The following is a 16,425-nucleotide window of genomic DNA, read 5'->3' as shown; positions in this document are numbered from 1 at the left end:
AGAACTACCCTCCTTTTACAGGGTTTTTGGGGTGGCAGTGGAGCGGAGAAATAGCGTTATGCACTTGTGAGGGCATTGGAGACTTCGCAATACTATCTAATAAGGGTGTCTAATGAGAACCCCTCTCTCTTCCTTCCTTCCTCTCTTATTTTTCTTCTTCCTTCATGGTCATCTTTGATTCTTCTTGTTGATTACGATTGTTCCTTCTTTTTTCTCTTCTGTAGTTGAATTAGCCTCTTTTTGATCCGATTACTTTGGTGGTTTTTTTCTGTGGGATTGTTTGGTTCTGGTGGGCTCTTCTTTTCACCTTTTTGATGGATTCTCCTTCGAATGATGGTGAGGTGAAGAAGAATCTTGTTGGTGGTGGAGTTATTGGTTGTTTAGGCCCTGGTTGCGGTGCTTTGGATCTTGAACCGAGTGGGTCTAAGTGTGGTGGTGCTGCTAGTTCAAAGGTTGTTCTTGGTGACAAGAAGGGAGTGGTGGATGCTAGTTCTGCACGAATGGCCTTGGGGTTGCCAAATACCAAGGTTGGAGATGTTAATGGTGGCGTTCAAGTTGTTGGGTTGGATCATATAGTGCATCCACTTGGAGGTGACTATGCAGGTCGGTTTGGAGCCATTGGTGATGGTGGTGTGCCTCCTCAAAAGGCAATACAGCCTCCTATAGTGGCACTACTCTTCCCTCAACAATTGTTGCGAAATTCAAATGGAGATTTGTCTATTGATGGCAAAGGAGCTATTTTCGGAAGTAAATTATCGCCTATAATGCTGTTTATGAAGGAAACTTTCCTTCCTTGCAAGCTAGTAATTATGGAAAGAATTTCAAAAATCTGCTGGCTTTAGAAGATTCAAATCTCTCCAAATTAAGTCAGCCTTTGTCTCTCAAGCCCAACTAGGTAACTTTCCTATATTGCAAGCTACTACTTTTGGAAATTATTTGAATGATCAGTTGGGAGATTCATTTATCTCCAAAAAGAGTCAGCCACCCTCTCCTTCAAGTTTGAATCAAGCTCAAGGCCTCGGAGTGGGCTATGATCTTGTGGGGGCCGTGTATACCAATGGGCCTAGTGTGATTGTGGCTGAAAATCCTAAAGTTCGGCCTAGCTTTATTAATGTATTGCGTGGGCCTCAGTTGGTAGAACATTCCAAGACCTCTCATTCGTTGCATTATGAACCACCATTGAGAGAAGAAGATCGGGTTAAGGTGCTACCACCTCCTAGCATTGTTGAAGAAGGGTGTGAGGTATGGAAGGCTACTCTCATTGGCTACTTTGTTGGAAATAAGCTCCCATTTCCAATTGTGAATTCGATTGCTCATAAGATATGGGTAGTTCGGGATTGGAAGAGGTTCTAGCTTCTGAAAGTGGCTTCTTCTTCTTCAAGTTTGATAGCGTTGAGCATGCATGCAACATCCTAGACAAGGCTCCTTGGCATATGGCGAATAGGTCGCTAGTGCTTAAAAGGTGGCAACCTAACTTGAAGTTGGCCAAAGAAGATATGCGGAAGATCCCGGTGTGGGTTCGGCTTTACAATGTGCCACTTGAATATTGGACTGTTCAAGGCTTAAGCTTTGTGGCGTTGTTGGGATTCCTTTGCATGCGGATCACATCACCCTTGCAAGGAAGCGACTTAGTTTTGTTTGGGTTTGTGTGGAGATTGATGCTTCTGAGGATCTCATTAAGGAATTTGATTTGCAATGCCCTAATGGGAAGCAAATATGTGTTGTTGTTGACTTTGAGTGGCTGCCTCATAAATGTGGACTTTGTGGAGTGTTTGGCCATTCGAATGGCACTTGCCCTTGTTGGAAATTGTATCCTAAATATCAATTGTCAGCATGTTGATGATTGAATTTTGTAAATGAATTGACAAATCAATAAAGTATTTTTTGGCATTATTCATCATTTTACATCTTCAAATGGACTCTTATATGATGAAGTCCTTAGGACTTATTAATGATAAAGGAGGATTTATCTTCGAGTCCTTAAACTAGTTCGCGACCAAATGATATGTTGTTACAAGGACGACAGCATTATCGAGATTAGGTCGTTGTGTGACATATACGCTGGTTGTCCTCTTAACCAAGGAGTGTGGAAACACTGGTATGCCACACACGTGAAGTGTAGGAGTACATTTCACTGAACGTGACCAATTCAGGAACGCTCTACTGTCAAGAGATGTTCCGAGTGGATATGGATATAAGTTTGGCCCTCTGACTTGAGACCGCAATCTGTGACTAGCAAGCAACTCATTGTACTTTGGTACCGGACTACCTAGATTTCTAATTCAGTGACGGAAGGTCACTGGGTGCAGTCAAGTACTTGCGTAGTCAGTTGTGAGTCGAGATGGAATTGACCCCTCTTGGAAACAGGAGATAATGTCTTGTGATTAATTTAGAAAAACCTTGGTCAGGGTAATCTCAGTGAGGAGTCACGGGATATCTAAAGTTAATTACATAATGGATGTACTAATTATTGGGTTGACAGTGAGCTCTAAGTCATCCTGGCATTAGGAGTCAAAGGGATTGAATTATACAGTAACCATAGTTCAGGGTTCCAGAATATTTGCTTCGCATATATTCGGCCTATTTGGACGTCGGGTACCATTGCTAGATGGTCACATCGATTAGTGTAGGAAGTCGTTCCTATACTACCGGCTTAGGTTCGAACCTATGAGGTCACACGCATAGAAGATTCCTGATTGATCAAGAAGGCTGATGAATGATTAAGAATCATTCAGGAATAATTTGGTCAATTCGATTAGCAAATTATCTTATAAAATAATTAAAGTAATTATCGAAGGATTAATTAGTAATTATATTGCTAATGAACTCAATTGGATTGAGTAATTAGACTAAGGATGAGCCAAATTGAATTAAATTCAATTCTGGGCTCAATCAGGGTTTTTAACCTGATTGGATTAGGTCTGAATCAAGAGGACTTAGGTTGACCAAATTAAATTAGATTAAATTTGTGCTTAATTAGGGATTGACCTAATTGGATTAGGTTCAACCCATGGTAATTGGATCATTCTAATTGTTAGGATTTAATTAAATTAAATGGGTTTGATCTGAAACTGTTCGGATCTTGAAATCCACTTGTCACATATCCATGCATGGTGTCATAAATTGATTTTTAATATGATTAAAAATTAATTTAATTTATTTAATGGTGCCATGGGACACTTGGCAACATCAGGGACCTCTTTCATCATTAGATGGGTCGAAATGGAGAGATAAATTCATGAAAAGAATTGGATAAGATCAAATTCTCTCTCTTCATGGCATATGTCATCCTTATTTTTATCTCACTTCTAATTAAGGTTGAATTTCGAATTTAATCACCACAAAATCACCACGTGACCCTCTAATCTGATTGGGGGCATGGGAATTTCGAAATTGAAAGAGGAAAGTGGCAACATGATGAATGGTTTAGATTAGATCAAGCTTCATCATGTTGTCACGGCTCCTCGAATCAGGGCTGGACCGGACGCGGATCAAGGTATAAACCAGATCAGGTCGCTGGACGGGTTCGAGGTCTGACGGTGCTCTCTAGAGATTTGGGCAACTTGGAGACCAAATCTGGGCCCTAGGATCACCTAGGGAAATGTGTGCAAGATGTAGGTGGAATACCCAAGAGCATGGGGCCGTGGGCACGTGCTCCAAGGCGTGTATTGTTGAGAATACATGCTGGTTCATCATTAGGAGGAAAGCTGCTGCAACGAGACTGATTCAGCGTTGTGGGCTTATCTCGAAGCATGGACTGAATCCGGGAAATTGGGATGCATGGAAATGTGTGCCACTGATGGAGGAACGTGGCATAAGTCTCCAGAAGGCAAGGAACACGTTTTAACACGTTTTTATAACTGAAAACGTGTATGGTTAGAAGACGTGGCTGAAACGCTGTTTCCACGCGCTTTCACTTTGAGGGGCATTTTGGGAACTCTATAGAAGTCCGTTCAAAGTGGAAAAGGTGCCATCTGGAAGGATTCTTCGTCCTGAATCCAACGAATCTAGTTTCATGGTAATCGGAGTTCGTTTGAGGCACGAACTTGGCTGTTTTATCTGATTGCGCAGAATCCTGCGGGAATCGGGGTTTTCCTATCTTATCTAGAATTCATCCTTATCTTGTGCATGGGAAGTGGAGTTCGTGAGGGACTTGTAGCTGGAGGTTGTTCCTCTATAAGAGGACCCTCAAAGGGGAGGGATTGGTATCCGGTAGAGCTGGAGAGGCCAAGAGAGCTTATTGTAATCAGTTGAGTGGTTATTCAATAAAGTTCTCTTCCCCTACATTTCTTCTTCTCCTTCGTGGTATTTTCTGGTATTGTGTTTCGCTGCATTATTGTTGTTAGGCGTGACCTAAGTCATAGAGACTAGGTACCCACGCCAGGAAGGCTGATCGGTTATCTTTGATAGACCGAGCCGCACGTTGTTGGGATTCGCTTTGTAATCCCTTCGTTCGTGTCACTTGGTATCAGAGCCATACCAGAAATGAAGGAGACGACCTCTACGGTAATTTCCAAGGTGGGAATGGCGGACGCATCATCCTCGACCATGGATCCCAATCCAGCCTCAGGAGGAGGCACGGCGATGGGTGGAGCGCATCCAGTTGATGATTCTCTGTATGGGTTACGTATTGCATCTCCGGTTATCTCCGCCGACAATCGATTACGGAGGTGCGAGGCCCAAATAGCTGAGGTTGAAGGACGGATGGAGGACCTTGAGGGTAGGGACGCAACCCTCCGAGGTGAGATCGCCGCTCAGCTGAACCAGATTTCCTTCGATATGGAGCGGCGCTATAAGGAAGTGCTGCGGCGTAACGAAGAGTTGGAGATCATGGTGAAGGCTCTCCAAAATCAGGTGGTTGACCTTTTAAAGGAGAGTACCACCACAGGCGTATCCTCTTCTCCATTGACAATGGAGGTCGCAAGAGAGGCTACGCGCCCCCTGCATAAGCTTGATGTTCCCAAGCCACAAGAGTTCTGCGGACGACGGTCCGCGAAGGAGGTGGATAACTTTCTTTTCGCCGTGGAGCAATACTTGCAGGTTACCGGCATGAGGGAAGAAGCCATGAAGGTGAGCACGGCGGCCATGTTCTTGAGGGATGTGGCAATGCTTTGGTGGCGACGTCGGGCCGACGATGTGAAGCGAGGGGCTGTTCCAATCACCACTTGGGTACAGTTCCAAACTGAACTTCGAAAGCAATTCTTCCCCGCGTTCGCTAAGGATGATGCTCGAGCACGACTACGGCGACTCACGCAAAAGGGCGACGTGCGTGAGTATGTGCGAGAGTTCAGCGAATTGTTGTTGGAGGTACCAGACCTCAGCAACGAGGACTCTCTCTTCACTTTCCTTGACGGGCTCAAACCGTGGGCAAAGATGGAATTGCAGCGAAGAGGAGTCCAGAGTTTGAACGAGGCGATAGCTCAAGCGGAGGCTCTCATCGAGTTCAAGACTCAACCCACAGCTCCCAAAGCCCAAGCATCGAAACAGGGCAAAGGTGGGGGAGCGAAATCAGGTCACAAAGGAGGTACAAAAGGCTCGAATCTGAGCTCCTCGAGTGGAGGGGCTTCCCAAGCGAAGGGCAAAGGGGTGGCGCAAGGTACCAGCACCATCTCATGCTATATTTGCAATGGACCGCACAAGGTGAAGGACTGTCCATTGAGGGGCAAGATAGCATCTATGGCGGTGGAGGAGAAGCAAGAGACCGACCAAAGGATGGGCTCACTCAGTCTCAATGCCCTGAAGGCCAAGGGGCCACGAGGTCTGCTCTATGCACCTATCTGCATTGGTGGTCACATCTTCCAGGCACTCATTGATACGGGTGCCACTGACTTCTTCGTGGACCTAGCTACGGCAAAGAGGTTAAATCTGAAGATTGAACATGATGAACACACGTTCAAGGCGGTCAACTCCACAGAAGTGGCTACCAGTGGAACGTCGAAGGATGTTGAGATCCAATTCGGCGCATGGACCGGACGGGTGACAGCGGTGGTCGCTCCGATCGACGACTACGAGGTGGTCATCGGCATGTCTTTGCTTACCCAGCTACAAGCCATGATAAAGCCGGATTCAGATGTGGTGGTGGTCCTGAATCCGAGTGGAGCTTGCGTAGTTCCAGGGAAGCGAGTTAAAGGGACTCCGCAGCGAGTCCTATCGGCGATGCAACTTGCTAAGGGGCTGAGAAGGGGACTTCCAACATATATTGCGTCCCTTCAGGAGGAAGAACTACTGGAAGGAGAGGAGATTCCAGCGCCCATCGAGGGTGTTCTCACTGAATTCGGGGATGTGATGCCCCCCGAGTTACCCAAGCAATTGCCGCCAGAAAGAGAAATCGATCATCGGATTGATTTGGTGCATGGAGCACGTCCACCAGCTCAAGCACCATATAGGATGGCCCCACCTGAACTCCAGGAGCTGAGGAGGCAGCTAACGGAGTTGGTGGACAGCGGGTTCATTCGACCTTCGAAGAGTCCGTATGGAGCACCGGTACTTTTTCAGAAGAAGCACGATGGTTCGTTGAGACTCTGCATCGACTACAGGGCTCTCAACAAGCTCACGGTGAAGAACAAGTACCCCATTCCTCGGATTGATGATTTGTTCGATCAACTTGGCAAGGCACGATGGATTTTCAAGTTGGATCTTCGCAGCGGGTACTATCAGGTTCGCGTGGCGGAGAAGGACATTGAGAAGACTGCATGTGTGACAAGGTACGGGAGCTTCGAGTACCTTGTCATGCCTTTCGGCCTCACCAACGCACCAGCAACTTTCTGTGCTTTGATGCAGCGTGTACTCCACGACTTCATCGATAAATTCGTGGTAGTATACTTGGATGACATTGTTGTATACAGCCGGACATTGGATGAGCATGTGGCACACCTGAGGCAAGTCTTCTCTACCCTACGGCAACACCAACTCTTTGTGAAGAAGGAGAAGTGTGTGTTTGCGCAACAGAGGGTGCCGTTCCTCGGGCACATCATTGGGGATGGAAGGCTCATGATGGATCCCTCAAAAATTTCAGCCATAGCCGAGTGGGAGGTACCTACACGTGCTACACACTTACGCTCTTTTCTTGGCTTGGCAAATTACTATAGGAGGTTCATCATCGGATATTCGAAGTTATGCGCCCCACTGACGGATTTGTTAAAGAAGGATCGACCATGGCGGTGGTCAAACCAATGTCAGGAGGCATTTGATCGTCTCAAGCAGGCGGTCACGGCGGAGCCGGTCCTCGTGCTACCGGACTTTTCTATTTCTTTTGAAGTCCACACCGACGCATCAGATTTTGCCATTGGAGGGGTGCTCATGCAGGAAGGGCACCCAGTGGCCTACGAGAGTCGGAAGTTGAACGACACCGAGCGCAGGTATACGGTTCATGAAAAGGAAATGACTGCAATTGTGCACTGTCTTCGAACCTGGCGTCATTACCTCCTCGGATCTAAGTTTGTGGTGCGCACGGATAACGTGGCCACAAGCTACTTTCAGACCCAACCAAAACTCACCCCCAAGCAGGCGAGATGGCAGCAGTTTCTGGCTGAATTTGATTTCGACATCGAGTACAAGCCGGGCCGAACAAATTCAGTCCCTGATGCTTTGAGTAGAAAGGCACAGCTGGCTGCAGTCTCTTCCTTTTCCGGACCAGCAAGTAACCTAATGGAGAGGGTCAAGACCGAGATGGAGAAGGATCAATGGGCCACTTCCATGGGTGAACTCATCAAAGACGGCAAGGCGCGCCGTTTCTGGACCGAAGGAGGGCTGATTTTGACACGAGGGCGACGTGTCTATGTGCCTTCAGGTGGAGGGCTGAGGCGCGAGGTGTTGCGAGAACACCATGATTCTATGTGGGCGGGACACCAGGGGGTGCATCGGACCCAAGCTCTCATAGAACATAACTACTATTGGCCGAAGATGCGGGATGACATCGAGGAGTATGTTCGCACTTGTCTACTATGCCAACAAGACAAGATTGAACATCGACGGCCTGCAGGGTTGTTGGAGCCATTACCTATACCAGAGCGTCCGTGGGAGAGTGTCTCCATGGACTTTATCATCGGGCTACCTCTGGCGGATGGGAACAGCTCTATCATGGTAGTGGTGGATCGCTTCTCGAAGTACGGAGTCTTCATTGCAGCACCTACTACTTGCCATGCGGAGGACGTGGCGCGGTTGTTCTTTACATATGTGGTGAAATATTGGGGGATACCGCGGAGTATCGTTTCTGATCGTGATGCTCGCTTCACGGGAAGGTTCTGGACGGAGTTATTTCGGATACTCGGAACGGAGCTGAAGATGTCCACGGCCTTCCACCCTCAGACCGATGGCCAAACAGAGCGAACCAATGCATTATTGGAGATGTATTTGAGGCACTATGTGAGTGCCAACCAGCGGGATTGGGTGCGACTCTTGGACCAAGCCCAATTCAGCTACAACTTACAGCGATCGGAGTCGACAGGTAAATCACCATTCGAGGTGATTACAGGGCTGCAACCAGACACTCCGGGAAGTATCGCAGCGGACTACATGGGACGTAGTCCGACCGCCTACAGGTTCGTGAGGGATCTGAAGGAGGATACAGATTTGGTTCAGGTCTCCTTGTGGAAGGCGACCAAACGGATGAAAAGTGGGCTGACATAAAGCGGCGGGCAGCTGAATTTCAGGTTGGTGATCGGGTATTGGTGAAGCTTTATCATCACATGAAATTGAAGTCGGGCTACCACAAAGCACTTGTGAGGAGGTATGAAGGTCCCTTCATCATCACACATCGAATTGGAGAGACAGCATACCGATTGTCGCTGCCTTCCAAGCTGAAAGTGCACCCGGTGTTCCACGTGTCCTTGTTGAAACCATTCAAAGAGGACACAACTGACCCTTCCCGGGCTCGAAGCGGGCGAGCTCCAGTGGCCGTACGAGTTCATTACACCAAGAAGGTTTCTGAAATCAAGGCGGACAGGAAAAAGGGTAACCGTGTGCAATACTTAGTCCGATGGAAAGGATTATCAGATTCAGAAGCAAGCTGGGAATATGGTGACGAACTATGGCAGTTCGAAGACATCATCAACGAGTACCGCCTAGCCTCGTCAGGGGCGACTTCGGCTTAGGTGGGGGAGGAAAAGGTGCCATCTGGAAGGATTCTTCGTCCTGAATCCAACGAATCTAGTTTCATGGTAATCGGAGTTCGTTTGAGGCACGAACTTGGCTGTTTTATCTGATTGCGCAGAATCCTGCGGGAATCGGGGTTTTCCTATCTTATCTAGAATTCATCCTTATCTTGTGCATGGGAAGTGGAGTTCGTGAGGGACTTGTAGCTGGAGGTTGTTCCTCTATAAGAGGACCCTCAAAGGGGAGGGATTGGTATCCGGTAGAGCTGGAGAGGCCAAGAGAGCTTATTGTAATCAGTTGAGTGGTTATTCAATAAAGTTCTCTTCCCCTACATTTCTTCTTCTCCTTCGTGGTATTTTCTGGTGTTGTGTTTCGCTGCATTATTGTTGTTAGGCGTGACCTAAGTCATAGAGACTAGGTACCCACGCCAGGAAGGCTGATCGGTTATCTTCGATAGACCGAGCCGCACGTTGTTGGGATTCGCTTTGTAATCCCTTCGTTCGTGTCAATGTAATGGCACATGAACTTGAATTTTGAATTCAAAATTCAAAACCCCACAAAATCCTCCACAAATATGGGATGGTTGGCATGAAGTTAGAGGGGATAGCAACAATAAAAAGACCTCCATCAGCTGGTGGTCGAATTCAAGGAAAAAAGAGAGAAAAAGAAGAAAAAAAAGGGAAAAGAAAAGAGAGGAACCCTAGTTCATGCATGGAAAAATTCTGCATTCAATCTAGCTGACTTCTTCCTCCTCTAAGTCCATCGCGCCATTAGTATTAGGGGTCCCTGATAAGAGTCTTTAGATCAGATCTAAGTCCTCTTCAATCCCTTCAAACCTTTCCTCCAAGTTCTTCCAAGAAGGCGGATCAAAAGTTGATAGCGTTGGAAAGATCAAATTTCAGCCTCAAGAAATTCTGCACAAGCTAGCACTTCCGCAGGATTGGATCTCTTTAGAAACTTCGCGTGGACTTCTTGTAGAGGCCATTCTTGTGCGTGGCTGCGAAGTCGAGGATCATATCCACAAGTTTCATCCATCATAAAAGGTATTAATCCTACATTAATCTTTTATTATGGTGTCAAGATTTAGGTCCGATTCCTTGAGGTTTTACCCTCTTTTGGGGCTCCTCACGGAGATATCTCCAGAATCCATTCAATGGATATTCGGAGATTAATTGGAATAGAGTTTTTAAGTTTCAGATCTGATAGTTAATCATGCATGAAAGTTTTAGCATAATTGTTTAAACGATTCCGGCATAATTCTATGTGTTCTTAAGGTGCTGATTTCTAGATTTGATCTTGTAAGCATGCATGAATTAAATTGTTTGATTTGATTTTTCCGCTGCATTTTAAAACTTAAAAAGAACTACGTATGGCTTGATCCCCCTTATGAAGGGGTACGTAGGCAACTCGATCAGGTTCTGTCATGGTTGTTTTTTAAAAAAAATCAGCATGCTTAACACCGAAGAACCTAGGATTCACTTTCAGCCCTAAGGTGGCCAAGGAGAAAACAAAGCAAGTTTGGGTTCCTAAGATCGATGGTAGTGACAAAGTGGTGTCTAAGGTGGGTTCTACTAGTGAAGGTGAATGGCAAGAAGTTACAAGGCGTAAAAAAGAAAAGTCACCGATGGAATGTGGGGTACCTTCAACTTCTCATTGTGAGAATAAAGGGTTGACATCACCTTGTGGGCGTGAATTGGAAGCAACACCATCTAATGCGATTGTTTTACATTCACCTAGCTCGGAGAGGATGGATGAGAAGTCCACGCTTCCATTCATTGCTTTTGAGGACCTTCAGGATAATGTGGAATTTGAAGAGGGAGAGTGTTATTTTTCTGAAAATGATGTTGAAGAGCATACACCCAAAATGGATGAAGCTACTCCACAACTACTAGCTATTTGTACTGATGGTGCTACTACTCCTATGGCTAATCAGTTGGCTATTAAGGCAAAGGACTCGCTTGAAAAAAGGAAGATGAAAGGATCAGGTGGCAAGGGCAAGAAAGGACGAAAATACTACTCTCCGAGGGGGGGTAAATAGAGGTAATCCTTTATGGAGCTTGATTTCTCTTTCTTTTCTTAGTTTTAATGATTATTGGCTGTTGGAATGTTAGGGGTTTGAATGACCCTTTCAAGCATTTAGAAGTGCAACAACTTATTCGAAAGGAAAGACTGTTACTTTGTGGTTTGGTGGAAACTAAAGTTAAAGAGAGAAATAAAGAAAAGGTGGCGAACACCATCTTTCAAAATTAGGGTTTATTGTGCAACTATAATGCTTCTTCTCATGGACGGATTTGGATTGGTTGGAACCCTTAGGAGGTGGATGTGGTTCTTATAAATTCATCCGACCAAGTGATGCATGTGCATGTTAGGGATCTTGCTAAGAATTCCTCTTTCATTGTCTCGATTGTGTATGGTGATAATTGCCCTATTAAGCGGAGTGAATTGTGGGCTGATTTAGTTTCTCGTAGTGTGGGATGGAAATCTTCTCCATGGATGCTCATGGGGGACTTCAATGCTATAAGTCACAAGAGGAGATGGTTGGGGGCTCTCATAGTTGGCCTTCTTGGCAGAATGACCTTGCTACTTGTTTATTTCAATCAGGCCTAAGTGATTTACGATAGAATGGCTGTCTCTTCACGTGGTCTAATCGGCAGGACAAGGCTCCTATTATGAAGAAGCTAGACCGGGTCCTTGCCAATTTGACATGGGAGTGTGACTTTTCAGGCTCTGAAGCTTACCTCCCTCTGGTGTTTCGGATCATTCTCCAATGGTGGTAACACTTGCTGCCTTACCTTCGCGAAAAACACCATTTAAATTCTTTGATCTTTGGGCTGAGCATCCGCAATTTCTATCCGTGGTAGCTAAGGCATGGGCTATTGATGTAAAAGAAAGTCCAATGTATCAACTATGCCATAAGTTGAATCATTTGAAAGGGGAGTTGAAAAAGTTCAATAAGGAGTTTTTTGCAAATTTGCCTCGGCGAGTGGTGCGAGCTGAAGAGGCTTTGAAGGAGGTACAACGTATGATTCAGCGTCATCCCCTTGACTCGACTTTTCACACCGAGGAGTCAAGGCTCATTAAGGATTATTTGGAGTTGAGCAGAGCGGAAGAAAGTTTTTTGAAGCAAAAGGCTCGGGTTCAGTGGCTGAATTTGGAAGACAAGAATTCGAGGTTCTTCTTCCAATCTATGAAGCTTTTTCAGAGTTGTAGCAAGATCCCATCTATTTCTACTGATGATGGGGCTCGGGTGGAGACTTCAGGTGAGGTCAGTGACACCATTGTGCAGTTCTTTCAGAATCTTCTAGGTTCTCATGAGGTTGCGGGTGTTGATGAGGACATGCTTCAGCAAGTCGTTCCAAAGCAGCTCACTAAGATTCAGAGGGAGGATTTAGATCGATCTGTTTCAGATGACGAAATAAAGATGGTGATGTTCTCTTTGAAGGAGAACAAGGCTTCCGGTCCGGATGGTTTTAGTGCTAGCTTCTTTAAGAAGGTTTGGAATATAGTTGGGGCAGATGTCATAGTGGCTATCCAATCTTTTTTTTTCTCTGGGCATCTTCTGAAACAAGTAAATGCTACAACACTTTCTTTGATTCCTAAAGTTCAAAACCCTACCAAGGTAAAGGACTTTAGACCAATTTCTTGTTGTAACACTGTTTACAAGTGTATTGCAAAGCTCATAGCAAATAGGATGAAGGTGGTACTTCCGAGATTGGTGGGACCTTTTCAAACGGCCTTTGTTGCAAGTCGACGTATTAGTGATAATATTATCCTCTGCCAAGAGTTAATGCGGAACTATCATCGCTCTGGTGGCTCTCCGAGATGTGCTCTTAAGGTGGATCTAATGAAGGCATATGACTCCGTTCGGTGGGATTTTTTACTGGCTGTATTACGTGTTATGGGGTTTTCGGATAGAGTTGTTAGATGGATTGCAGAGTATATCTCCACTACTCGCTTCTCCATCTTTATTAATGGTGAACTTTATGGATTCTTCCCTGGGGGTCGGAGCTTGCGGCAAGGGGATCCTATGTCACCTTATCTTTTTGTCCTAGCCATGGAGGTCTTTTTGGGTCTGATGGCTAATATGGTAAGGGACAGTGGTTTCAAGTACCATTGGCGTTGTGAAAAGGAAAAGATCTCTCACTTGTGCTTTGCAGATGACCTTATGATTTTCTGTAAAGCGGATTTGGCTTCTGTGTCTTTGATCGGTGGTTGTCTTCAGCAATTTCGAGACTTCTTTGAACTTATACCAAATCCAGATAAGAGCAGCATGTTCATTTGTGGAGTGCCTTCCGAGCTTCGAATGCAGCTTTTGGATATCCTCGGGTATATTAAAGAAGCGCTTCCGATTAGGTATCTTGGTGTGCCACTTATAACGATTAAGTTAAAGGCTACTGATTATAAGGTGTTGGTGGACCGGATTATTGCCAAAACTAAGAGTTGGACTTGCCGTGCTCTCTCCTTTACAGGTAGATTACAACTCATCAAATCTATTTTGTTTTCCATCCAAGTTTATTGGTCCTCCTTATTCATCTTGCCCAAATCAATTATTAAGAAGGTGGAATCTACTTTACGCTCTTTCCTTTGGAAGGGTTGTGAGCTTAGCACTAGAGGTGCGAAGGTAGCATGGGACAATATTTGTTTGCCTAAGGAGGAAGGGAGTTTGGGCATTAAGAACATGGTGACTTGGAATAGGGCAGCCATGACCAAACACTTATGGGCTCTCTGTAATGATGACGGTAACTCTCTTTGGTCTTCGTGGGTTCGCTCTTATCTTTTGCGAGGCAAAAGTATTTGGGAGATCAAATGCCCCAAGGATTGCTTTTGGAGTTGGCGGAAGATTCTTAGTCTTCGCAGCCTTGTCCGATGGAAGATGAGATATCGAGTGGGCAATGGGAGTAGTATTTCACTTTGGTTTGACCATTGGCAACCCCTTGGTCCTCTTATTAACGGCCAGGAGTAGCATTGGCCTATCTCTCGCTCCCCTGCATGGCTTGAGCTCATTAGTAGTACTCCTACTTCATTTCGGCCAGATAGCAGAAGGCTGGATGTCTTGCAGTGGATTGATGCTCCGAAGGGTTCCTTCGCTGTTCGTGGTGTTTGGGAGTCGTTGCGCCCGCGTTATAGTAGAGTGGACTGGTGGAAGCTTGTTTGGCATAGCCAAGCTATTCCAAGAATGTACTTTATTCTTTGGTTAGCCATCCGAGATGTCTTGTATACTCAAGCTAAGCTTATACGCTTTAGCATTATTCAGGTCGCCCAATGTGTTTTGTGTGGGGGTGGGCATGAGGATGTGGATCATTTATTTTTTGAGTGCCCATTCTCTCAGCGCATTTGGTCCGTTCTTTGTGCCAAGTGTAATATTCCGTGGGCCTCGCATAGATGGATGGATACGATCTCTTGGCTTTCTCATATGGATGGTCGTTCACTCTTGGGTCGAACTGCAAAGCTTATGGTGGCAGCTGCGGTCTACTACATTTGGAGGGAACGTAATGCTCGTTTGCATGGCGATGACCCTACACATGAGTGTGTTCTTCTGAGAGAGATTACTTTTTGTATTGTGACTCGGATTAATCTCACACGGGGTGTGATTTCATCTCCTGTTAATAGATGGCTTCACAGCTCGTAGGGATTCTCTAATGATATCTTTTGACACTCTCGTCATTTTGTTCTTACAAGCTTTGTAGTTAGTTATTGTGGCTAGAGGGGTATGCCCTCCTAACCTTTGATTTCTAGGGTATGTCTCTGTGCATTTGTACGTCATTTCTTCAATTTGGATATACACACACTTACCTTTATCCAAAAAAATGAAAATTTGAGATGAGTATAATGGGAGAATTAAATTTCTTTCTCGGATTACAAATCAAGCAAACTAAGGAAGAGATTTTTATTCATCAAACTAAGTATACAAAGGAAATACTAAAGAAGTTTGGAAATGAAAATCATAAGAAAATAGGCACTCCAATGAACCCCACTAGTAAGCTAGACAAAAATAAAAAAAGGAAAAAGTGTAGATATGAAACTCTATAGAGGGTTAATTGGATCTTTGCTTTACCTTACTGCTAGTAGGCCTGACATAGCATTTAGTGTAGGAATATGTGCTAGATACCAATCAAACCCTAAGGAATCACATCTAAGTGCTGTCAAAAGAATCCTTAGATATCTAAGAGGAACCACAAACATAGGATTATGGTACTCTAGAGACTCTTGTCTTGATTTGCTTGCATATTCTGATGAAGATTTTGCTGGATGCAAATTAGATAGGAAGAACACTAGTGGGACATGTCAATTCTTAGAAAACAACTTAGTATAATGATTTAGCAAAAAGGAGAATTCAGTAGCATTGTCAACGGCTGAGGCCGAATACATTGCTGCCGGGAATTATTGTGCTTAAGTACTATGGCTCAAGCAACAACTAGAGGACTATGGAATCAAACTTGACAATATTCCTATAAAATATGATAACACTAGTGCCATTAATCTTACCAAAAATCCAGTTCAGCACTCTAAGGCAAAGCACATTGAAATAAGGTATCACTTCATTAGAGATCATGTGCAAAATGGGAATGTATGTATTGAGCATGTGTGTACCGAGAAACAATTAGCTGACATGTTTACAAAACCTTTAAGTGAAGATAGATTTTGCATGCTTAGGAGAGAATTAGGTATATGTGATCCCTTTGATTAAAAACAAATGAAAGGAACAAGTTGTCTCATGATACCCTTCTCCCATTTTGTAAATTTCATGAAACATTGGTAAAGTTATTCATTTATAGATTCCTCACACATATATCAATATCTCATAAAGATTTGGTAAGGATCAGAAAGAAGGAAGAATCAAAAAAAATTCTTTTGGAAGCCTGAACCGGGGCCGACCCGAGTCCAGAATGGGGTCGACCCCTCCTTGAGTCGACCCAAGCAAAAGCTGGGGTCGACCCAATGGCGGGACCCTATTTTAAAAAGGGGACCCATGAGCTACATTAGGACATCACTATTCATTATACCCTCTCTCAAACCAAATTTCTTGCTCTCCAATTCCCTCCAATCACTTCCAAACTGTAGTATATTGCTTCCCCAAGCCGTTAGATCAAGATCTAAGAAAGGATTTGGTGAAAATGGGACCCAAGCGAGCCGTTGCCAAGAGATCCGGAAGAGTTTCACGGACAACCGTTGTAGAGGGCATCCTAGAGAGTCTTCTACAGTGCCTCCATAAGGTGAGACACGTGCAAAGCCTCCTTCACCTCCTTCCCTTTCAGTTCAACTTGCTAAGTATGCAGGAAGACTGATTACCATGGGTAGACGGATTTATTCCAAATTTTTGGATCAAGAAGG

The sequence above is a fragment of the Phoenix dactylifera genome, chromosome 9 (assembly GCF_009389715.1).
Source record: "Phoenix dactylifera cultivar Barhee BC4 chromosome 9, palm_55x_up_171113_PBpolish2nd_filt_p, whole genome shotgun sequence".
In the NCBI taxonomy this organism is placed as follows: domain Eukaryota; kingdom Viridiplantae; phylum Streptophyta; class Magnoliopsida; order Arecales; family Arecaceae; genus Phoenix; species Phoenix dactylifera.
The sequence above is the reverse complement of the archived record's forward strand: the minus strand, read 5'-3'. Positions refer to the sequence as shown.